Consider the following 24514-nt stretch of genomic DNA (forward strand, 5'->3'; position numbering starts at 1 on the left):
ACATGGCTTAATTTTTGAATATCTACATTTGTGAATACATTTTCTTGACTAAAAGTGTTTTGTTTTTGTTTTTGTTTTTTTAATGAAAAAAAACTAACTTTTTTTTCATCAGACATATAATTTTTCCACCAAAAAAGCATGAATATGAAGATATTTAGAGAGTAGTACTCACAGAACTTATACACAATCTTTAAAACAATCCAAAAGAATTAGGCCCCATTTGTACATAAAAACACAATTTTGATATAGATTTAATAAACCAAGTTTGGTATATCTTTTGTTTTGTTTTAATTTCATATGCTACTAAAATTGTTTCTTGAAATCACTTCAGTCGTCATGGTATTTTTATTCACTGGAACGTTAAAACAAGCTAAAATATACAAAAGGACAACAAATTTAATTACAAAAACACAAAAAAACAACAACACCTAAAATGAGAAGAAAATGTACAAAATTTTTACAGATACACAACAATGTTTCCAAAAACCAATACAAAAAAAATAAAAAACACAATAGAAAAATATTTTGGTGATTTTTAAAATCCCATCTTACCACGTTTTCTACCATTTTTTGTAAATTTTAACAAATTTTATCTGTGATTAAAAGAAGGAATTCGGCTACATCTTTAAGATGAATATATACTATGACACAAATAATAATACTAGTAATTTTTCTAAGACACTGATGTCATGTTTTTGCTTAGAAAGCAAACCCTCCTATATCTGACCATAAAGAAACAGATAAACTTTTTTGCAGACACTTCTTTGTCTCTGTAAAACATGTTCCCTCAGGATCCTGAATAAATCCACACAAAGACATATTATTGTCATCCACTCATTTTTATTTCATCACACATATAATTTTTCCACCTTAGAAGCATGAATATGAAGATTTTTAGAGAGTAGTACTCTTTAAAAAAGTGTAAAACAGTTTAAATAACACATCACATTTTTAATACTGAATATTTGATTTGATAAAAGGGATATGAGGATTATATACATTATATATTTACACTACAAGTGTTCACAGGTTGAGCATTCTCTGAGCTGGAGGATCGTCTGTAACTTGGCCTAAAAACAGATTCAAGGTTTTGTTGGGGTTCAACATTCTGTTCCTCAGCTTCAGTAACAGTTTGTCTCTGCAGAGGGAAGCCATCAGCCACACATCCAGATAAGTCAGAAATAGGGCTGTAGAGGAATAGGTTTCCAACAATGTCAGAGACATGAGCTGCATTAGGATCAGTGGAAGCAAAGCTGAGCTGGTTTGGAGAGCAAATGCTTTCAGTGACCTCAGGAGGTTGGCTCATGCTGCCAGGCAAGATGTGTTGTTGATCCCACAGATGGCCTCCTTCCTCCCCGGTGTGGGTACCACCACAACCTGGTTCAGAGATGGGCGGTCCATACATTGAAAATACAGGCCGTGGTCGCCTGCAGGACGGCCAGTCCATTGTAAAATCAGTGCAGGCCTAGGCGTAAAGGTACGGATGGTGACGCATCTGACTCGCATTCCTTAGGAAATTGAGAGCGATGACAGTCCTCATCGAAGCTGAAAGACACAAGATACAGAGAGTTCATTATTATCACTAAACTTCTAAAGCAGTGGTTCACAACCTTTTTTCTTTTGTCGTTACCCCATTTTTATTTTACCCAAGAAACATTTTTTTTTCTCTGAATTTAGTTTTTGATCATGTTTGTTATACTGTGTTACATTTACAAGTACATAGTATCCAGGATTAGTGCAGAAAGTGACAAGAAGCACCAACTCAGATATTTCTATATTTCATTTTATTTTAACTAGATTTATATTTGAGAAAGTGAAAGTATAGAATACTGTTGTTGGAGATTGTGTGTGGTTTTTTATTTTGAAAAAACAATTGTAAATTCAAAAATAAAAAAATATCAGTTTAATCAGTAATTTTTTTTAAATTTAATTTTATTATTTACTATTTAGGAGGCACTAAAAATAAAAAATATATAACAAATTACCCCATTTTAAGTAAAAACACTGATATTTCTATTGATAAGACTTGTTGCTGAGGAAGTAGGCTACCTAGAAAGAAAATCTAATAGTGCCTTTAATAGTTTAAATCAAAGTAAAGTTTTAACCTATAAAGCTTAGAATCTGAAGAAGCTATTAAATACATAGCCCTCTGATTGAGAGGTTGAGGGTTCGATCCCTGTCTATACCGGTCTGTGTGTCTAAGTGTCTTTGCTCCCAGTGGTTGACTAGCGCCTTGCATGGTAGCTCTGTTCCAGTGGTGTGTGAATGTGAACGTGAGTGTGAATGAGCTGATATGTAAAACACTTTGTGACCTCTGTCTGTGAAAGGTGCTCTAGAAATAAACCTTACTTACTAAAGCAACAATCAGTCACCAATTGATAGAAAACAGGAAGTAAACAAGTTTGCAAATCGAGGCTACTTACGTGTTTGGAATAGTTTGTCCATCGTTTGTTTAGCAGAAGTATAAATGTTGTTATTTCTGTCCAAAGCGCAGGTAAACGTGCTTTTATTCACAGGAATATTAGAGACTGAAAAAGTTTCCGCTTTCAAGTTGAAAGAACAAGTTTTTAACGCTCGAGTGACGCACGTCTGTCACTGTGGTTACCGCTGAAGACACGCCCACTAAGGCAAACTCCTCAATGATTGGTCCATCAGTAATGCAGTCCAGACAACCCGGAAATGTAATAATTTGTGATTAAAACTATAATTATTCATGACAAATAATGTATTAGACAATAATAAGGCAAGGAAACATTATGTAGTACATTTTATCAGCAAGGCATTCAAAGTGATTCATTTTAGGAATTTCTTCTTCTTCGGTGGTGGTTTTTAATGTCTATGGCACCATAGACATTATAACACGTATATAATGTCAACCTGTTTTTATTGTGTTTCTAAAAGAACTAATAACTCTGAAGAACTCTTTAAAACTATGTAACTCCAAGAAGGCTGTATGGCTTTATAATAATCTAATAGCTATGTCTTTTGACCCCATTGCACCTTAATGTTGTTGGCTTATACAATTGTTACAAATTGTGATGTTATTTTTTTTCTGCTCATTTCATTTTTTTTCACGCTCTTTGTGCAACTGCTCTTTGAAAAATGTAAACCTGTAAGCTTCATTTGTTAATAATAATAATAATAATAATAATAATAATAATAATAATAATAAAAAGCTCTTCTAATCAGCAACCACAGCTTCACTGGGCAAGAAGCATCGAGTTCAACAGGTTAGCTCCATGTATTTATAATCGTCAATAAAGACAATATTCTCAAAAAAATAACAAAAAACAAGTATATAATGTCTATGTGTGGCAAGAGGGAGTTACTCCCCCTACCACAGGGGGGCAGTGTGGCCACTAAGTAATTAGTGCACTGCATATAAATGCACCTCATCCTCCTTCGTGTGTGTGTGTGTGTGTGTGTGTGTGTGTGTGTGTGTGTGTGTGTGTGTGTGTGTGTGTGTGTGTGTGTGTGTGTGTGTGTGTGTGTGTGTGTGTGTGTGTGTGTGTGTGTGTGTGTGTGTGTGTGTGTGTGTGTGTGTGTCAAATATCTCCCCGACGCGATGCGAGTTCGACCGGAAACTCGGTCGACGGGTTCCAAATACCCCGAGTGTGTGTATTTGTTATTTTAGAGTAATTTGGTGATTTCAAAATGTTTATTTTAATTTTATTTCACTTCTGGACGGCCCCGAAATGAAACTTATTCAACTTTTGACCTCAGGGTGTGAGGGGGCGATAGACGGACCTCACCCGGAAGTTGTATATTGGACCACCATTTAGTCCGGTTATAGTCTGTGTCACGACACACGTCCGTAGCGTGGTAGTGCGCCCCCGTGGACTTATCTTTTGAGGAAACATACTTTTTACGTTTATTTTCATGTTAGTTTGACCTTTCGCTATTTAGACCGGACAGAGCTCACCCGGAAGTTATGGACGGCAATGGCTGCTGTGTTGAAAGCTGCACATTTTTTCGCGGTGCGTGTGTGTGAGAACCAACGGAGGAGTTAGAGTCTCAGGTAGAGTCACACACACACACACACACACACACACACACACACACACACACACACACACACACACACACCCTCCCCCGATCAGGTGGGCTTCACTATCGATCACCGTCTATGTGACATGCGTGCAGGTATGTGAGTGTTGAGTGAATAACGGACCACCATGCAGTCCGGTTACAGTCTGTGTCATGACACCCGTCCATAGAGTGGTATTGACTGTAGTGTTACGCTCTGAGTCAGATCTAAGTGTTTACATGTTACATAGTGAAGGTCACCTGATTACTGCAGCTTCTCTCACGACACACCTGCCACTACATCTAACTACTGACAATAGATACGTTTAGTGAAAGTTAGGCAGGTACACGTGGATGGACTGGTGCGCATGAATTTAGAATGGATTCCCCCCCGACACACACCAAACAACAAAAATATGAAAATGACTCAAAATACACAAAACTAAATATTTAAACAAAAAATACACAAAATACAACAGAAATGCAAGAAACTACACTAGAAAAAGATAGAAAATGACACCAGAATCACACTACATATGCAACAAAAAACAATAAATATACAAAAAAAATGCACAAATGACGGAAAACAAAAAAGAAACAATATTTATACAGGAAGTACACAAAACAACAACAGAAATGCACAAAAATATACAAAAGGCTCCAAAAACACACAAACTGACTCCAAAAAACATATATTACAGAAAAATACACCAAACAACAAAAATATAAAAATGACTCAATATACACAAAACTAAATATTTATACAAAAAATACACGAAAATAACAGAAATGCACAAAACTACATAAAAAAAAATACACAAAATGACTCCAGAATAACACTACAATGGCAACAACAAACAATAATTAAAACAAAAAATATAAAAATGAGTAAAAAAAAACCAACACATTCATCATGCGCATGTCTAATAGAATTAAACCAGGGAAATTGCACACGTTATTTTACTTTGCACCTGCAAATATGCCCCTTAATAATGCTACAGAGTATATTATTATGCCCGTAATTGACAACTCTCCTTAAGCGCCCACTATATGAATGCATACTTCCGATGGGCACTGTACTAGTTATTGATAATATCAAACTAATACAGAAACAAATGAAACAATCTACCTGTTGTTCAACTGGAGGATTAGGAGATAAAATATTTTGTAACATAAATAAACTGTCAAGAGTGAATCTCTTATCATAAGTGTCCAGATTTGACAGACGCAATATGAAAAACATCCACTAGAGGGAGCTCTTTATTAGCTCTCAGAGATATTGTTCCTCTGTGATAATAAATCCAATTGTAAACACAAGATCTTTTCCTAACTTTTCCTGTTTTACAAATGCTTTGACCCACCAGTTGAGAAACCCTGCTCTATAAGCATGTTGCTGAGTCATATCTTAGACCAGACATTTTTAGCTGGTGGCCCCAGGGCCACAAAATTAGACCCTTTGTCTCTGCGACCCCGAAAGTAACTGCACAAAGTGACGTCATAAACAAGTATGTATGCCTTACCTCAGAATTTTTCGTTTTTTTTCACATTTTTCAATTTTTAAGCACCAATATTAAGTAAGTATTGCTTATATTATTTGAACTAGTTTTTAGGGTCTTATGATGGCCTTATCTAAGAAAGAAAAAAGTCCAAACTTTTTGAATTTTTATGCCTTTCTATAGCCTTACCTCAAAATTGTTAGTTTTTTTCATATTTTTCTATTTTGAGCACCAATTTAAGTATGCTCATATTATTTGAACTAGTTTTTAGGGTCTTATGACAGCCTTATCTCAGAAAAAAAATCTAAATTTTGGAATTTGTATGCCTTTCGATAGCCTTACTTCAAAAATTTTTGTAATTTTCACATTTTTTAAATTTTTCATGCCGTACAGCATTTTCGCCTCAATTTAAGTGTGCTCATTATTTAAACTTGTTTTAATGGTTTTATGATAGCTTTATCTCAGAAAAACACAATCCAAAATTTTGGAATATTTAATGCCTTATTGCATTTCCTCAAAATGTTTAGTAAAAATGTTTTCGCCCTAATTTAAGTATGCTCATCTTATTTAAACTAGTTTTTAAAGTCTTATGACAGCATTAATTCAGAATTTTTTTCCTAAATTTTGGAATTTTTATACCGTACTATAGCCTTGCCTCTGTAATGTGGGTGTTTATCTTTTGTTTTTCTTTTTTTTTCTTCTCATTTTTCATGTTATTGTTTTCATAATAACATGATAGCCTTACCTACAAAAGAAACAGTCCAAACTTTTTGAATTTTTATGCCTTACTATAGCCTTATCTCAAAATTGAGTTTTTTTTCACATTTTTCTATTTTGAGCACCCAATTTAAGTGTGCTCATATTTTTCAACGAGTTTTTAGGGTCTTATGATAGCCTTATCTGAGAAAAAAAAATGCCAAATTACTATAGCCTTCTGTCTGTAATGTGGGTTTTTTTCTTTTGTTTTATTTTTCATGTTATTATTGTTATCATATTCTTTAAACTAAATTTTATAGTCTTATGGTAGCCTTACCTAAGAAAAAAAATTTAAAAAATGTTTTTATTTTTTACCATAGCCTCATTAAGTGACTGTACACTCTCTGTTGAACCTGGAACTCTCATTGGTCTCCCATTCAAGTACTAACCAAAACCAGCTCTGCTGAGATTCTGAGCTGTGACTAGATCAAGTAACAACAGGCAGGAATGACCACATATAGTCTTCCCTCTGAAATTTGGGTGTTTCATGCCTTATTATAGCCTTATTTCAAAAATTTTAGTAATTTTCACATTTTTCTAAATTTTCATGCCTTATTATGTTTTCGCTGTATTTTATGTATGCTTATGTTATTTGAACTAGTTTTTAGGGTCTTATGACAGCTTTATCTCAGAAAAAATGAATCCAAAATGTTTGAATTTGTATGCCTTACTATAGCCGTAGCCCCAAATTTTGGGTGTTTTTCACATTTTTGTCATTTTTCAGGGCTTATTGCATCTTCACCCCAGTTTAAGTGTAGTCATGATATTTGAACTAGTTTTTAGGGTGTTATGATAGCCTTATCTCAGAAAAAAAAAATTAAATTTTGGAAATTGTATGCCTTATTTGAATAATTTTCACATTTTTCAAATTTTTCATGCCTTACTTCATTTTCACCCTAATTTAATTATGCTCATAATTTTTTTTAAACTAGTTTTATGCTTTTATGATAGCCTTAGATCAGAAAAAAAAGGCCAACATTTTTGAATTTGTATGCCTTACTTTAGCCTGAACTCAAACATTTTTGTTTTTTTTTCTCACAATTTTCTATTTTAAGCACCCATATTAAGTGTGCTCATGTTATTTGACTTAGTTTTTAGGGTCTTATGATAGCCTTATCTCAGAAAAAAGAAATCTAAATTTTGGAATTTGTAAGCCTTACCTCAAAAATTTTATTATTTCAGAATCAGAATCAGAATCAACTTTATTGGCCAGGGGTGTATGAATACACACGAGGAATTTCTTTTGGTGACCTGTGCTCTCTCATGTAGTATAACATTAAATAATAACAATCAACTAGAATAAAGATAAAGAAATAAAATAAAGAAAAAGAAAAAAGAAGTATAAACATAAATATAAGAGTAGTTAGACTAATATGTGCAAACTAAATAAAAATAACAAGATAATAATAATAGTAATAATAATAATAATAATAATAATAATGAATAAAATAAGAATACAATAATAATAATAATAATAAGATAATAGTGCAGTAGTGCATTGATGAGTAGTGCAAATAGGTGAACATTTAAATGAAAAAATTATGTCCATGAACATTCACAGTGACAAGGTTGTTCCAGGGTTGATATGCTTAGTTCCAGGTTATATCACAGTAACAGAACCAGGTCTGACACTCTTTGACTGTTTCGTGTTGATCAGAGTGACAGCCTGAGGGAAGAAACTGTTTTTATGGCGGGTAGTTTTGGCGTACAGTGATCTGTAGCGTCTGCCTGAGGGGAGGAGTTTAAACAGATTGTGTGCAGGGTGTGAGGGGTCTGCAGTGATGCTACCTGCCCGTTTCCTGACCCTGGACAGGTATAAGTCTTGGATGGAGGGCAGATCAACACCAATGATCTTTTCTGCAGTCCTGACTATCCTTTGTAGTCTGTGTCTGTCTAGTTTGGTTGTAGATCCAAACCAGACAGTGATGGAGGTGCACAGAACAGACTGAATGATGGAGGTGTAGAACATTATCAGCAGCTCCTGGGGCAGGTTGAACTTCCTCAGCTGACGCAGGAAGTACATCCTCTGCTGTGCCTTTTTCCTGGTTGTGTCTATGTGGGAGGACCACTTCAGGTCCTGTGAGATTGTGGATCCCAGGAACCTGAAGGAGTCCACGGTAGCCACTTTGCTATTCAGAATGGTAAGGGGGGTGAGTGGGGGGGGATTTCTCCTGAAGTCCACTGTCATCTCCACAGTCTTGAGTGGGTTCAGTTCCAGGTGGTTCTGACTGCACCAGAGAGCCAGCTGTTCCACCTCCCGTCTGAAGGCAGACTCGTCCCCATCCCTGATGAGACCGATGATGGTGGTGTCGTCTGCAAACTTCAGGAGTTTCACAGAGGGGTCCCCTGAGGTGCAGTCATTGGTGTAGAGGGAGAATAGCAGTGGGGAGAGAACACACCCCTGAGGGGCGCCAGTGCTGAGTGACCGGGTGCTGGATGTGATGCTTCCCAGCCTTACTTGCTGCTTCCTGTCAGTCAGGAAGTTGGTGATCCACTGACAGGTGGAGGCCGGCACTGTGAGCTGGGTGAGTTTCTGGTGAAGGATGTCCGGGATGATGGTGTTGAACGCAGAGCTGAAATCCACAAACAGGATCCTAGCGTAGGTCCCTGGGGAGTCGAGGTGATGCAGGATGTAGTTCAGTCCCATGTTGACTGCATCCTCGACAGACCTGTTTGCCCGATAGGCAAACTGCAGGGGGTCCAGCAGGGGTCCTGTGATGTCCTTCAGATGGCTCAGTACCAGCCTCTCAAAGGACTTCATGACTACGGACGTCATTTTTCTAATTTTTCATTCTTTGCTGCGTTTTTGCCCTAATTTAAATATGCTCTTGTGTATTTGAACGAGTTGTTAGGGTCTTATTATAGCCTTATCTCAGAATTTCTTTTCCTAAACTTTGGAATTTTTATACTATAGCCTTACCTCTGTAATGTGGGTGTTTTTTTTTTTTTTTTCTCCTTATTTTTTATGTTATTATTGTTATCACATCATTTTAACCAATTTTTAAAATCTTATGATAGCCTTACCTAAGAAAAAATATTTTTTACCATAGCTTCATCAAGTGACTTTACACTTTCTGTGGAACCTAGAACTCTCATTCATCTCCCATTCAAGTACTAACCAAAACCAGCTCTGCTGAGCTTTGACTAGATCAGGACACAACAGGCAGGAATGACCACATATATGTTGACCTCTGAAATCTGGGTGTTTTGCACATGCCTTGCTGCTTTTTAACTGCATTTTTCATGCAATTTAAGTGTGCTCATCGTTTTTGAACTGGTTTTTAGAGTCTTATCTCAGAAAAAAAAATTAAAATTTTGGAAATTGTATGCCTTATTTTAATAATTTTCACATTTTTCAAATTTTTCATGCCCTACTGCTATTTCGCCCAAATTATAGCGTGTTCATATTTCCACTAATTTTTAGGGTTTCATGATAGCCTTATCTCATAAAAAAAATTGCGAAATTTTCATGTTTCAGGGCTTACTGCATTTTCACCCCAGTTTAAATGTGCTCATCATATGATATTTGAACTAGTTTTTAGGGTGTTATGATAGCCATATCTCAGAAAAATAAGTGTGTACAATGTTTCCATTTTTAACCCTTACTATAGCCTCACTAGGTAACTGCCAACCCTCTGAGGTAACTGGAACTCTCAGTGGTCAAACATGTAACATATTTTTTTTCTTGTTCAGTTTTACAGACACTTCTTTGTTTCTGTAAATTATGTTCATTCAGGATCCTGAATAAATCCACACTGACATATTATTGTCGTACACTCATTTTTATTTCATCAGACAGAATTTTTTTTTACAACATTACAAAAACCTAAGAAGCATGAATTCTGAAGATTTTAAAACACATTATATAACACATCACAACTTTAAATGCTGAATATTTGATTTAATAAAAAGGATATGATTATTTATACATTATATATTTCCTCTACAAGTGTTCACCAGTCAAGCATTCTCTGAGCTGGAACTTGCCCTAAAAAACAGATAAAGGTTTTGTTGAGGGTTAAACATTCTATTCCTCAGCTTCAGTAACAGTTTGTCGCTGCAAAGGGAAGCCGTCAGCCACACATCCAGATATGTCAGAGATAGGACTGTAGAGGAATAAGTGATCTCCACCAATGTCAGACACATGAGCTGCGTTGGGACCAGTGGAACCAAAGCTGAGCTGGTTTGAGAGCATCTGCTTTCTGTGACCTCAGGAGGTGTGCTCATACTGGGAGGCGTGATGGGTTGATCTATCAGAAGGCCTTCTTCCTCCCAGGTGTGGGTACCACCACAAACTGGTTCAGAGTAGAAAGGTCCGTACATTGAAAACAAAGGCCGAGGTGGTCTGCAGGAGGGCCAGTCCATTGTAAAGTCAGTGCAGGCCTGGGCGTAAAGGTACGGCTGGTGTCGCATCTGACTCGCTTTCCTTAAGAAATTGAGAACGATGACAGTCCTCATTGAAGCTGAAAAACACAAGATACAGGGAGTTCATTATAGTCACTAAACTTCTAAAGCAGTGGTTCACAACCTTTTTTTTTTTTTGTCGTGACCCCATTTTTATTTGACCAATTTCATGACTTTTTTTTCTAAAGTTTGTATTTGATCATGTTTGTTATAGTGTGTTACATTTACAAATACAGAGTATCTAGGATTAGTGCAGAAAGTCACAGCTCAGATATTTTTATATTGCATTTTATTTGAACTACATCTATATTTTAGAAAATGTAAATATAGAATACAGTTGTTGGAGATTGTGAGTAGGTTTAAAGAAAAAATAAAAAGTAAAAAAATGGTAATTCAAAAAACTATTAGAATGTGATTTAAATCAGTAATTTTTTTAATTTTTATTTTATTATTAGTAGATGTTTCAGGTCACATATTATTTCCAGGCGACCCCGCATGGGGTCACGACCCAAGGTTGAAAAACACTATTCTAAACGGTAGGATTATGAATAAGTGCTGCATTATGCTCTACAATTTTAAAAAACAAACACCAAGGTGAAATAATAAACGGAAGTGCAGTTAAATGGGTTACATTAGGGTTACTGTCACCTTTAAAGTTAGAACAAATACAACAAATGACCCCTATTTAAGCCTATACACATTAATATTTCTATTGATGAGGCTATTATAGGCCACATGTATAAAAAGGTGAAATAAAACAAAAAAGACAAAACGTAAACTGGTGCTGAGGAATAAACTACCTAAAAAAAGCATTGAACAGCTTCAGAAGTTTAAATCAAAGTAAAGTTTTAACCCAAGCTTAGAATCTGAAGAAACTATTAAATAAAAGTGAGTGATAAATTAGTGCTTAAAGCAACAATCAGTCAGCAATTTATCAAAACCAGTAAGTAAACATGTTTGTAAATCGAGGCTACTTACGTGATTGGAATAGTTTGTCCATCGTTGGCTTTGCAGGCGTAGAAATGTTATTATTTGTGTCCAAATCGCAGGTAAAAGTGCTCATATTCACAGGACTAGTTTAGACTGAAGAAGTTTCCTCTTTCAAGTTGAAAGAACAAGTTTTTAACGCTCGAACGATGCGCGTGTGTCAGTGCAGTAAGGTTTAAGACACGCCCACTCTAGCTAGCTCCTTAATGATTGGTCCTCCAATGATGCGTTCCAGACAATCCGGAAATCAATCATTTTTTGTGATTAAAACTATGATTTTTCGTGACAGAAAATAATGTATTAGACCAATAAGGCAAGGCATCATTATGCAGCACATTTTAGCATTTAAAGTGATTCATATGAGGAATTTAAATAACGACACAGGAGACATAAACATTTTTTAAAAACAAACAATGATTTTAAATGCATTTTACAATAATGAAAAGACCATTTAAAATCAAAATAACTCTTATCACATTTTTCATCTGAAATAAAGACAAAGACATAATTACAATCAATATCATGTCAAGTTTTGTGGATGAAAAAATAAAACAATTAATTTATTTTTGTTATTACAATTTTTAATAGTTGTGAAAATCTTAAGGCAGGAATCATGACTATTTGGTGTGTTGTAAAGCAACATGATTCATGTAAACTACAAAAAGCTATACATATTTTAATATTTTCCCAATGTTATTTGATAATAGAAACTCTAAACACATTTACATTCAGCTTAGAATTGCCATAGAAAAGCAAGAGCACCAGGATAAATTACATTGAGAACAAGCAAACTCCACACAGAAAGGTTTTTGGTCTCCAACATTGGAGACCTAGGAAAAAATTATAATAATAAAAACAGAGAATTTATTCTTTCATGTAAACGTGGAAAACTACACCACTGTGGTTTTGATGGTTGAATTCAGGTTAATTCACATATGATGAAATTATTGATAATATCAAACTAATACAGAAACAAATGAAACAATTTACTGTTGTTCAACTGGAGGATTAAGAGATAAAATATTTGTAACATAAATAAACTGTCAAGAATGAATCTCTTAACATAAGTGTCCAGATTTGACAGACGCAATATGAGAAACATCCACTAGAGGGAGCTCTTTATTAGCTCTCAGAGATGGTATCATTATTATGATTAAATATCATTAATAATAAGTTCTTAGGTTTGACATTTTTGCTTATTTCACACTGTTTATGTAACTACATCAAACTTGTTATAATTTAACCTTTTTTGATCACTTTTTATGACATATTTTTGCTTCATTACTCCCATTTTTGCCACTTCTCCATCAAATGTTATTGCCTTTTCTTGACAATTTACCACTTTCAAATAATGTTTGGCATTTATTTCCATCACTTTTTCCACTGAATGTCACATGTTGACCCATTATTGTCACTTTTAACCTAACTAAATGTTCCGATATTTTAAATGATATTATCTCATCCCATTTTTTTTTTTTTTTTTTTCACTTTTTCTGTCTGTTTTTGCCCACTCTAATTTGCAACTGTTAACCAATTTGTGAGGTTTTTAAAATCTTTTTCCATCATTTTTTTGTCTTTTTTAACCCAATTTTATCTCTGATTAAAACAATGATTTACATAATAAAGATAACTATAAATTATGGTGCATTTAATAATACTAGATACTAAAATGTGGGTGTTATTAATTTTTCTCATTTTTCATGCCATACTGCATTTTCACCCCTGTTTAAGTGTACCCATAATATTTGAACTAGTTTTAAGGGTCTTGTGATAGGCTTATCTCAGAAAAAAAAATCCAAAATTTTGGAATTTTCATGACTTACTTATAGCCTTACCTGGAAAATGTTTGTAATTTTCACATTTTTTTTTAATTTATCAAACCTTACTGCATTTTAACTCTGATTAAAGTGTGCTCAAATTTTAAACTAGTTTTTAGGGTCTTATGATAGCCTTATCTCAGAAAAAAAAAATCCCAAATTTTGGAATATTTTATGCTTTATTATAGCCTAATGTCGAAAATTTTAATATTTTTCACATTTTTCTAATTTGTTCATGCCTTACTGCATTTTCACCCTAATTTAAGTATGCTGATGTTATTTGAACTAGTTTTTATGGTCTTATGATAGCCTTATCTCAGAAAAAAAAAATCCCAAAATTTGGAATATTTCATGCCTTATTATAGCCTTATCTCGAAAATTTTAGTAATTTTCACATTTTTCTAATTTTTCATGCCTTACTGCGTTTTCGCCCAATCTTAAGTATGCTTAGTTTTTAGGGTCTTATGATAGCCTTATGTCAGAAAAAAAAAATCCAAAATTTTGGAATATTTCATGCCTTACCTCAAAAATTTTAATAATTTTCACATTTTTCTAATTTTTCATGCTTTCCTGCATTTTTGTCCCATTTTAAGTATGCTCATGTTATTTGAACTACTTTTTAGAGTCTTATGATAGCCTTATCTCAGAATTTTTTTTCCCTAAATTTAGGAATTTTTATACCAAAATTACAGAGGTAATCACCAACATTACCTCTGTAATGTTGATGATTTTCTTTCTTCTCATTTTTCATGTTATTATTGTTATATTATTTAAACTAACTTTTAGGATCTTATGGAAGCCTTACCTAAGAATTTTTTTTTAAAATGTTCCTCATTCTGTGGATCCTGGAACTCTCATTGGTCTCCCATTCATGTACTAACCAAAACCAGCTCTGCTGAGTTTCTGAAATTTGACTAGATCAGGTAACAACAGGCAGGAATGACCACATATAGTCTTTCCTCTGAAATTTGGGTGTTTTGCACATTTTCTAATCTTACTGCATTTTAACTGCATTTTTCATGCAATTTAAATATGCTCATCATATTTGAACTTGTTTTTTAGGGTCTTATGATAGCCTTATCTCAGAAAAAAACAAAATCTAAATTTTAGAATTTGTATGCCTTACCTTGAAAATTTTATTATTTTTAAAATTTTTCATGCCTCACTGCATTTTTGCCCTAATTTAAGTATGCTCATGTTATTTGAACTAGTTTTTAGGGTCTTGTGATAGCCTTATCTCAGAAAAAAAATCAAAATTTTGGAATTTTTACGCCTTACCTCAAAAGTTTTAGTTTCATTCTACAATTTTCTTTTTTGAGCACCCAATTTAAGTGTGCTCATCATATTTGAAATCGTTTTTATGGTCTTATGATAGCTTTATCTAAGTTTTTATTTTGAACACTTACTATAGCCTAAACAAGTGACTGTATATCCTCGTTAGAATCTGGAACTCTCACTGGTCGCCCATTCAAGTACTGACCAAGACCAGCCTTGTGTAGTTTCTGAGATGTGACTAGTTTAGGTAACAACATGCAGTAATGACCACAAATAGTCATTCTTCTGAAGTCTGGGTGTTTTTTACATTTTTCAAATTTTTCATGCCTTACTGCATTTTAATATCATTTTTCATGCAATTTAAGTATGCTCATCATGTTTGAACTCGTTTTTAGGGTCTTTAGGGCCATATGATGGCCTTATCTAAGAAAGAAAAAGTCCAAGGTTTTTGAATTTTTATGCCTTATAATAGCCTTACCTCAAAAATGTTAGTTTTTTTCTCACATTTTTCTATTTTGAGCACCCAATTTAAGCGTGCTCATATTATTTGAACTAGTTTTTAAATTTGTATGGCTTTGTATACATTTTTCAAATGTTTATTGCCTTCCTGCATTTTTGCCCTAATTTAAAGTATGCTCATATTTTTTTTAAACTAGTTTTATGGTTTTATGATAGCCTTATATCAGAAAAAAAAGGCCAAATTTTTTAAATTTTTATGCCTTACCTCAAAAATTTTAGTTTTTTTCACATTTTTCTATTTTAAGCAACAAATTTAAGTGTGCTCTTATTATTTGAACTAGTTTTCAGGGTTTTATGTTGGCCTTATCTCAGAAAAAAAATCCAAAAATTTGAAATATTTTATGCCTTATTATAGCCTTACCTCAAAAATGTTTGTATTTTTCACATTTTTCTAATTTTTCATGCCTTACTGCATTTTCGCCCTAATTTAAGTTTGTTCATCATATTTGAACTCGTTTTTAGGGTCTTGTGATAGTCTTATCTAAGAAAAAAAAAATCCCAAATTTTGGAATATTTTATGCTTTATTATAGCCTAATGTCGAAAATTTTAATATTTTTCACATTTTTCTAATTTGTTCATGCCTTACTGCATTTTCACCCTAATTTAAGTATGCTGATGTTATTTGAACTAGTTTTTATGGTCTTATGATAGCCTTATCTCAGAAAAAAAAAATCCCAAAATTTGGAATATTTCATGCCTTATTATAGCCTTATCTCGAAAATTTTAGTAATTTTCACATTTTTCTAATTTTTCATGCCTTACTGCGTTTTCGCCCAATCTTAAGTATGCTTAGTTTTTAGGGTCTTATGATAGCCTTATGTCAGAAAAAAAAAATCCAAAATTTTGGAATATTTCATGCCTTACCTCAAAAATTTTAATAATTTTCACATTTTTCTAATTTTTCATGCTTTCCTGCATTTTTGTCCCATTTTAAGTATGCTCATGTTATTTGAACTACTTTTTAGAGTCTTATGATAGCCTTATCTCAGAATTTTTTTTCCCTAAATTTAGGAATTTTTATACCAAAATTACAGAGGTAATCACCAACATTACCTCTGTAATGTTGATGATTTTCTTTCTTCTCATTTTTCATGTTATTATTGTTATATTATTTAAACTAACTTTTAGGATCTTATGGAAGCCTTACCTAAGAATTTTTTTTTAAAATGTTCCTCATTCTGTGGATCCTGGAACTCTCATTGGTCTCCCATTCATGTACTAACCAAAACCAGCTCTGCTGAGTTTCTGAAATTTGACTAGATCAGGTAACAACAGGCAGGAATGACCACATATAGTCTTTCCTCTGAAATTTGGGTGTTTTGCACATTTTCTAATCTTACTGCATTTTAACTGCATTTTTCATGCAATTTAAATATGCTCATCATATTTGAACTTGTTTTTTAGGGTCTTATGATAGCCTTATCTCAGAAAAAAACTAAATCTAAATTTTAGAATTTGTATGCCTTACCTTGAAAATTTTATTATTTTTAAAATTTTTCATGCCTCACTGCATTTTTGCCCTAATTTAAGTATGCTCATGTTATTTGAACTAGTTTTTAGGGTCTTGTGATAGCCTTATCTCAGAAAAAAAATCAAAATTTTGGAATTTTTACGCCTTACCTCAAAAGTTTTAGTTTCATTCTACAATTTTCTTTTTTGAGCACCCAATTAAAGTGTGCTCATCATATTTGAAATCGTTTTTATGGTCTTATGATAGCTTTATCTAAGTTTTTATTTTGAACACTTACTATAGCCTAAACAAGTGACTGTATATCCTCGTTAGAATCTGGAACTCTCACTGGTCGCCCATTCAAGTACTGACCAAGACCAGCCTTGTGTAGTTTCTGAGATGTGACTAGTTTAGGTAACAACATGCAGTAATGACCACAAATAGTCATTCTTCTGAAGTCTGGGTGTTTTTTACATTTTTCAAATTTTTCATGCCTTACTGCATTTTAATATCATTTTTCATGCAATTTAAGTATGCTCATCATGTTTGAACTCGTTTTTAGGGTCTTTAGGGCCATATGATGGCCTTATCTAAGAAAGAAAAAGTCCAAGGTTTTTGAATTTTTATGCCTTATAATAGCCTTACCTCAAAAATGTTAGTTTTTTTTCTCACATTTTTCTATTTTGAGCACCCAATTTAAGCGTGCTCATATTATTTGAACTAGTTTTTAAATTTGTATGGCTTTGTATACATTTTTCAAATGTTTATTGCCTTCCTGCATTTTTGCCCTAATTTAAAGTATGCTCATATTTTTTTTAAACTAGTTTTATGGTTTTATGATAGCCTTATATCAGAAAAAAAAGGCCAAATTTTTTAAATTTTTATGCCTTACCTCAAAAATTTTAGTTTTTTTCACATTTTTCTATTTTAAGCAACAAATTTAAGTGTGCTCTTATTATTTGAACTAGTTTTCAGGGTTTTATGTTGGCCTTATCTCAGAAAAAAAATCCAAAAATTTGAAATATTTTATGCCTTATTATAGCCTTACCTCAAAAATGTTTGTATTTTTCACATTTTTCTAATTTTTCATGCCTTACTGCATTTTCGCCCTAATTTAAGTTTGTTCATCATATTTGAACTCGTTTTTAGGGTCTTGTGATAGTCTTATCTAAGAAAAAAATAGTCCAAAGTTTTTGAATTTTTATGCCTTACTATAGCCTTATTATTTGAACTAGTTTTTAGGGTCTTAGCCTCATCTAAAAAAAAAAAAATCTAAATTTTGGCTTTTTTTGTTCCTACCACTTGCTTACGGCCATACCGCTCTGATCAAGTCCGATCTCGTCTGATCTCGGAAGCTAAACAAAGCCGGGCATGGTTAGTACTTGAATGGGAGACTGTCTGGGAATACCGTGTGCTGTAAGTTTTAAACACTTTTATTTGAAACCAACAAAGTGTGCCTTAATGCTGTCATTCTGTATCTATGTTTTTTCAGATTCTGCATTCACAGTCTCCAATCCACCAAAAGTGCAGTGATTGAGTAGGTATGAGAAGGCTTTTTTTGTTCCTGTCACTTACTTACGGCCATACCACTCTGATCAAGCCCGATCTCGTCTGATCTCGGAATCTAAGCAAAGCCGGGCATGGTTAGTACTTGAATGGGAGACTGTCTGGGAATACCGTGTGCTGTAAGTTTTGAACACTTTTTTTTTTTAAACCAAAGAAGAGTGTCTAAATGCAAGCTTGCTTTGTGTGTGTGTTTTTTTTTCAGATTCTGCATTCACAGTCTCCAATCCACCAAAAGTGCAGTGATTGAGTAGGTATGAGAAGGCTTTTTTTGTTCCTCCCACTTGCTTACGGCCATACCGCTCTGATCAAGCCCGATCTCGTCTGATCTCGGAAGCTAAACAAAGCTGGGCATGGTTAGTACTTGAATGGGAGACTGTCTGGGAATACCGTGTGCTGTAAGTTTTGAACACTTTTTTTTTAAACCAAAGAAGAGTGCCTTAATGCTGTCATTCTGTATCTATGTTTTTTCTGATTCTGCATTCACAGTCTCCAATCCACCAAAAGTGCAGTGATTGAGTAGGTATGAGAAGGCTTTTTTTGTTCCTACCTCTTGCTTACGGCCATACCGCTCTGATCAAGCCCGATCTCGTCTGATCTCGGAAGCTAAACAAAGCCGGGCATGGTTAGTACTTGAATGGGAGACTGTCTGGGAATACCGTGTGCTGTAAGTTTTGAAACACTTTTATTTGAAACCAAAGAAGAGTGTCCTAATGCAAGCTTGCTTTGTGTGTGTGTTTTTTTCAGATTCTGCATTCACAGTCTCCAATCCACCAAAAGTGCAGTGATTGAGTAGGTATGAGAAGGCTTTTTTTGTTCCTCTCACTTGCTTACGGCCATACCGCTCTGATCAAGCCCGATCTCGTCTGATCTCGGATTCTAAGCAAAGCCGGGCATGGTTAGTACTTGAATGGGAGACTGTCTGGGAATACCGTGTGCTGTAAGTTTTGAACACTTTTTTTTTAAACCAAAGAAGAGTGTCTAAATGCAAGCTTGCTTTGTGTTTGTGTTTTTTTCAGATTCTGCATTCACAGTCTCCAATCCACCAAAAGTGCAGTGATTGAGTAGGTATGAGAAGGCTTTTTTGTTCCTACCTCTTGCTTACGGCCATACCGCTCTGATCAAGCCCGATCTCGTCTGATCTCGGAAGCTAAACAAAGCCGGGCATGGTTAGTACTTGAATGGGAGACTGTCTGGGAATACCGTGTGCTGTAAGTTTTGAACACTTTTTTTTTAAACCAAAGAAGAGTGTCTAAATGCAAGCTTGCTTTGTGTTTGTGTTTTTTTTCAGATTCTGCATTCACAGTCTCCAATCCACCAAAAGTGCAGTGATTGAGTAGGTATGAGAAGGCTTTTTTTATTCCTGTCACTTGCTTACGGCCATACTGCTCTGATCAAGCCCGATCTCGTCTGATCTCGGAAGCTAAACAAAGCCGGGCATGGTTAGTACTTGAATGGGAGACTGTCTGGGAATACCGTGTGCTGTAAGTTTTAAACACTTTTATTTGAAACCAACAGAAGAGTGCCTTAATGCTGTCATTCTGTATCTATGTTTTTTTCAGATTCTGCATTCACAGTCTCCAATCCACCAAAAGTGCAGTGATTGAGTAGGTATGAGAAGGCTTTTTTTGTTCCTACCTCTTGCTTACGGCCATACCGCTCTGATCAAGCCCGATCTCGTCTGATCTCGGAAGCTAAACAAAGCCGGGCATGGTTAGTACTTGAATGGGAGACTGTCTGGGAATACCGTGTGCTGTAAGTTTTGAACACTTTTATTTGAAACCAAAGAAGAGTGTCCTTAATGCAGTTTGCTTTTGTGTGTGTGTTTTTTTCAGATTCTGCATTCACAGTCTCCAATCCACCAAAAGTGCAGTGATTGAGTAGGTATGAGAAGGCTTTTTTTGTTCCTACCTCTTGCTTACGGCCATACCGCTCTGATCAAGCCCGATCTCGTCTGATCTCGGAAGCTAAACAAAGCCGGGCATGGTTAGTACTTGAATGGGAGACTGTCTGGGAATACCGTGTGCTGTAAGTTTTGAACACTTTTTTTTTAAACCAAAGAAGAGTGTCTTAAAGCAAGCTTGCTTTGTGTGTGTGTTTTTTTTCAGATTCTGCATTCACAGTCTCCAATCCACCAAAAGTGCAGTGATTGAGTAGGTATGAGAAGGCTTTTTTTGTTCCTGTCACTTGCTTACGGCCATACCGCTCTGATCAAGCCCGATCTCGTCTGATCTCGGAAGCTACACAAAGCCGGGCATGGTTAGTACTTGAATGGGAGACTGTCTGGGAATACCGTGTGCTGTAAGTTTTGAACACTTTTTTTTGAAACCAAAGAAGAGTGTCTAAATGCAAGCTTGCTTTGTGTGTGTGTTTTTTTTCAGATTCTGCATTCACAGTCTCCAATCCACCAAAAGTGCAGTGATTGAGTAGGTATGAGAAGGCTTTTTTTGTTCCTCTCACTTGCTTACGGCCATACCGCTCTGATCAAGCCCGATCTCGTCTGATCTCGGAAGCTAAACAAAGCCGGGCATGGTTAGTACTTGAATGGGAGACTGTCTGGGAATACCGTGTGCTGTAAGTTTTGAACACTTTTTTTTAAACCAAAGAAGAGTGTCTAAATGCAAGCTTGCTTTGTGTGTGTGTTTTTTTTCAGATTCTGCATTCACAGTCTCCAATCCACCAAAAGTGCAGTGATTGAGTAGGTATGAGAAGGTTTTTTTGTTCCTACCATTTGCTTACGGCCATACCGCTCTGATCAAGCCCGATCTCGTCTGATCTCGGAAGCTGCGCAAAGCCGGGCATGGTTAGTACTTGAATGGGAGACTGCTTGGGAATACCGTGTGCTGTAAGTTTTGAACACTTTTATTTGAAACCAAAGAAGAGTGTCTAAATGCAAGCTTGCTTTGTGTGTGTGTTTTTTTCAGATTCTGCATTCACAGTCTCCAATCCACCAAAGTGCAGTGATTGAGTAGGTATGAGAAGGCTTTTTTTGTTCCTACCTCTTGCTTACGGCCATACCGCTCTGATCAAGCCCGATCTCGTCTGATCTCGGAAGCTAAAACAAAGCCGGGCATGGTTAGTACTTGAATGGGAGACTGTCTGGAGAATACCGTGTGCTGTAAGTTTTGAACACTTTTATTTTAAACCAAAGAAGAGTGTCTTAATGCAATGTCTTGCTTGTGTGTGTGTTTTTTTCAGATTCTGCATTCACAGTCTCCAATCCACCAAAAGTGCAGTGATTGAGTAGGTATGAGAAGGCTTTTTTTGTTCCTACCACTTGCTTACGGCCATACCGCTCTGATCAAGCCCGATCTCGTCTGATCTCGGAAGCTAAACAAAGCCGGGCCTGGTTAGTACTTGAATGGGAGACTGTCTGGGAATACCGTGTGCTGTAAGTTTGAAACACTTTTATTTGAAACCAACAAGAGTGTGCCTTAATGCTGTCATTCTGTATCTATGTTTTTTCAGATTCTGCATTCACAGTCTCCAATCCACCAAAAGTGCAGTGATTGAGTAGGTATGAGAAGGCTTTTTTTGTTCCTGTCACTTGCTTACGGCCATACCGCTCTGATCAAGCCTGATCTCGTCTGATCTCGGAAGCTAAACAAAGCCGGGCATGGTTAGTACTTGAATGGGAGACTGTCTGGGAATACCGTGTGCTGTAAGTTTTAAACACTTTTATTTGAAACCAAAGAAGAGTGCCTTAATGCTGTCATTCTGTATCTATGTTTTTTCAGATTCTGCATTCACAGTCTCCAATCCACCAAAAGTGCAGTGATTGAGTAGGTATGAGAAGGCTTTTTTTGTTCCTACCATTTGCTTACGGCCATACCGCTCTGATCAAGCCCGATCTCGTCTGATCTCGGAAGCTGCGCAAAGCTGGGCATGGTTAGTACTTGAATGGAGACTGTCTGGGAATACCGTGTGCTGTAAGTTTTAAACACTTTTATTTGAAACCAAAGAAGAGTGCCTTAATGCAAGTCATTGCTTTGTGCTGTGTTTTTTTCAGATTCTGCATTCACAGTCTCCAATCCACCAAAAGTGCAGTGATTGAGTAGGTATGAGAAGGCTTTTTTTGTTCCTGTCACTTGCTTACGGCCATACCGCTCTGATCAAGCCCGATCTCGTCTGATCTCGGAAGCTAAACAAAGCCGGGCATGGTTAGTACTGAATGGGAGACTGTCTGGGAATACCGTGTGCTGTAAGTTTGAACACTTTTTTTTTAACCAAAGAAGAGTGTCTAAATGCAAGCTTGCTTTGTGTGTGTGTTTTTTTTTCAGATTCTGCATTCACAGTCTCCAATCCACCAAAAGTGCAGTGATTGAGTAGGTATGAGAAGGCTTTTTTTTGTTCCTACCTCTTGCTTACGGCCATACCGCTCTGATCAAGCCCGATCTCGTCTGATCTCGGAAGCTAAACAAAGCTGGGCATGGTTAGTACTTGAATGGGAGACTGTCTGGGAATACCGTGTGCTGTAAGTTTTGAACACTTTTTTTTTTAAACCAAAGAAGAGTGTCCTTAATGCTGTCATTCTGTATCTATGTTTTTTCAGATTCTGCTTTCACAGTCTCCAATTCACCAAAAGTGCAGTGATTGAGTAGGTATGAGAAGGCTTTTTTTTGTTCCTGTCCACTTGCTTACGGCCATACCTACTCTGATCAAGCCCGATCTCGTCTGATCTCGGAAGCTACACAAAGCCGGGCATGGTTAGTACTTGAATGGGAGACTGCTTGGGAATACCGTGTGCTGTAAGTTTTGAACACTTTTATTTGAAACCAAAGAAGAGTGTCTAAATGCAAGCTTGCTTTGTGTGTGTGTTTTTTTCACATTCTGCATTCACAGTCTCCAATCCACCAAAAGTGCAGTGATTGAGTAGGTATGAGAAGGCTTTTTTTTGTTCCTCTCACTTGCTTACGGCCATACCGCTCTGATCAAGCCCGATCTCGTCTGATCTCGGATTCTAAGCAAAGCCGGGCATGGTTAGTACTTGAAGGGAGACTGCTTGGGAATACCGTGTGCTGTAAGTTTTGAACACTTTTTTTTTTAAACCAAAGAAGAGTGTCTAAATGCAAGCTTGCTTTGTGTTTGTGTTTTTTTTTCAGATTCTGCATTCACAGTCTCCAATCCACCAAAAGTGCAGTGATTGAGTAGGTATGAGAAGGCTTTTTTTTTGTTCCTACCACTTGCTTACGGCCATACCGCTCTGATCAAGCCCGATCTCGTCTGATCTCGGAAGCTAAACAAAGCCGGGCATGGTTAGTACTTGAATGGGAGACTGTCTGGGATACCGTGTGCTGTAAGTTTGAAACACTTTTATTTGAAACCAACAAAGTGTGCCTTAATGCTGTCATTCTGTATCTATGTTTTTTCAGATTCTGCATTCACAGTCTCCAATCCACCAAAAGTGCAGTGATTGAGTAGGTATGAGAAGGCTTTTTTTGTTCCTGTCACTTGCTTACGGCCATACCGCTCTGATCAAGCCTGATCTCGTCTGATCTCGGAAGCTAAACAAAGCCGGGCATGGTTAGTACTTGAATGGGAGACTGTCTGGGAATACCGGTGTGCTGTAAGTTTTAAACACTTTATTTGAAACCAACGAAGAGTGCCTTAATGCTGTCATTCTGTATCTATGTTTTTTTCAGATTCTGCATTCACAGTCTCCAATCCACCAAAAGTGCAGTGATTGAAGTAGGTATGAGAAGGCTTTTTTGTTCCTCTACACTTTGCTTACGGCCCATACCGCTCTGATCAAGCCCGATCTCGTCTGATCTCGGAAGCTAAACAAAGCCGGCATGGTTAGTACTTGAATGGGAGACTGTCTTGGGAATACCGTGTGCTGGTAAGTTTTAAACACTTTTATTGAAACCAAGAAGAGTGTTCCTTAATGCAGTCATTCTGTAATCTGATGTTTTTTTCAGATTCTGCATTCACGTCTCCAATCCACCAAAAGTGCAGTGATTGAGTAGGTATGAGAAGGCTTTTTTTGTTCCTACCTCTTGCTTACGGCCCATACCGCTCTGATCAAGCCCGATCTCGTCTGATCTCGGAAGCTAAAGCAAGCCCGGGCATGGTTAGTACTTGAATGGGAGACTGCTTGGGAATAACCGTGTGCTGTAAGTTTTGAACACTTTTATTGAAACCAAAGAAGAGTGTCTAAATGCAAGCTTGCTTTTTGTGTGTGTTTTTTTTCAGATTCTGCATTCACAGTCTCCAATCCACC

At 35.9% G+C, this 24514-nt stretch overlaps 1 long non-coding RNA gene, 1 other non-coding gene and 21 pseudogenes across 2 annotated transcripts; 22 read left to right on the top strand and 1 right to left on the bottom strand.

The window, feature by feature from the left end:
- Positions 1-820: 820 nt before the first annotated feature.
- Positions 821-2668, bottom strand: LOC114460193 (uncharacterized). Its single transcript, XR_003673574.1, has 2 exons — positions 2424-2668; positions 821-1545 (listed from the first exon to the last, which is right to left on the bottom strand). It is a non-coding gene; the product is annotated as an uncharacterized LOC114460193 (long non-coding RNA).
- Positions 2669-18035: 15367 nt separating this feature from the next.
- Positions 18036-18154, top strand: LOC114460216 (uncharacterized; annotated as a pseudogene).
- A 150-nt stretch (positions 18155-18304) lies between these two features.
- On the top strand, positions 18305-18423 carry LOC114460196 (5S ribosomal RNA). Its single transcript, XR_003673577.1, has one exon. It is a non-coding gene; the product is annotated as a 5S ribosomal RNA (ribosomal RNA).
- Positions 18424-18580: 157 nt separating this feature from the next.
- LOC114460214 (uncharacterized) lies at positions 18581-18699 on the top strand (annotated as a pseudogene).
- A 150-nt stretch (positions 18700-18849) lies between these two features.
- On the top strand, positions 18850-18968 carry LOC114460245 (uncharacterized; annotated as a pseudogene).
- Positions 18969-19122: 154 nt separating this feature from the next.
- On the top strand, positions 19123-19241 carry LOC114460237 (uncharacterized; annotated as a pseudogene).
- A 152-nt stretch (positions 19242-19393) lies between these two features.
- Positions 19394-19512, top strand: LOC114460246 (uncharacterized; annotated as a pseudogene).
- Positions 19513-19666: 154 nt separating this feature from the next.
- On the top strand, positions 19667-19785 carry LOC114460213 (uncharacterized; annotated as a pseudogene).
- Positions 19786-19937: 152 nt separating this feature from the next.
- On the top strand, positions 19938-20056 carry LOC114460247 (uncharacterized; annotated as a pseudogene).
- A 154-nt stretch (positions 20057-20210) lies between these two features.
- Positions 20211-20329, top strand: LOC114460248 (uncharacterized; annotated as a pseudogene).
- A 154-nt stretch (positions 20330-20483) lies between these two features.
- Positions 20484-20602, top strand: LOC114460221 (uncharacterized; annotated as a pseudogene).
- Positions 20603-20756: 154 nt separating this feature from the next.
- LOC114460249 (uncharacterized) lies at positions 20757-20875 on the top strand (annotated as a pseudogene).
- A 152-nt stretch (positions 20876-21027) lies between these two features.
- On the top strand, positions 21028-21146 carry LOC114460236 (uncharacterized; annotated as a pseudogene).
- Positions 21147-21298: 152 nt separating this feature from the next.
- On the top strand, positions 21299-21419 carry LOC114460242 (uncharacterized; annotated as a pseudogene).
- A 154-nt stretch (positions 21420-21573) lies between these two features.
- Positions 21574-21692, top strand: LOC114460217 (uncharacterized; annotated as a pseudogene).
- Positions 21693-21843: 151 nt separating this feature from the next.
- LOC114460211 (uncharacterized) lies at positions 21844-21962 on the top strand (annotated as a pseudogene).
- A 150-nt stretch (positions 21963-22112) lies between these two features.
- On the top strand, positions 22113-22230 carry LOC114460243 (uncharacterized; annotated as a pseudogene).
- A 154-nt stretch (positions 22231-22384) lies between these two features.
- LOC114460219 (uncharacterized) lies at positions 22385-22502 on the top strand (annotated as a pseudogene).
- Positions 22503-22656: 154 nt separating this feature from the next.
- LOC114460226 (uncharacterized) lies at positions 22657-22775 on the top strand (annotated as a pseudogene).
- Positions 22776-22929: 154 nt separating this feature from the next.
- Positions 22930-23049, top strand: LOC114460238 (uncharacterized; annotated as a pseudogene).
- Positions 23050-23203: 154 nt separating this feature from the next.
- On the top strand, positions 23204-23321 carry LOC114460218 (uncharacterized; annotated as a pseudogene).
- Positions 23322-23479: 158 nt separating this feature from the next.
- LOC114460233 (uncharacterized) lies at positions 23480-23597 on the top strand (annotated as a pseudogene).
- Positions 23598-23747: 150 nt separating this feature from the next.
- LOC114460234 (uncharacterized) lies at positions 23748-23867 on the top strand (annotated as a pseudogene).
- Positions 23868-24514: the final 647 nt, after the last annotated feature.

Source organism: Gouania willdenowi, unplaced genomic scaffold, assembly GCF_900634775.1.
Source record: "Gouania willdenowi unplaced genomic scaffold, fGouWil2.1 scaffold_419_arrow_ctg1, whole genome shotgun sequence".
In the NCBI taxonomy this organism is placed as follows: domain Eukaryota; kingdom Metazoa; phylum Chordata; class Actinopteri; order Blenniiformes; family Gobiesocidae; genus Gouania; species Gouania willdenowi.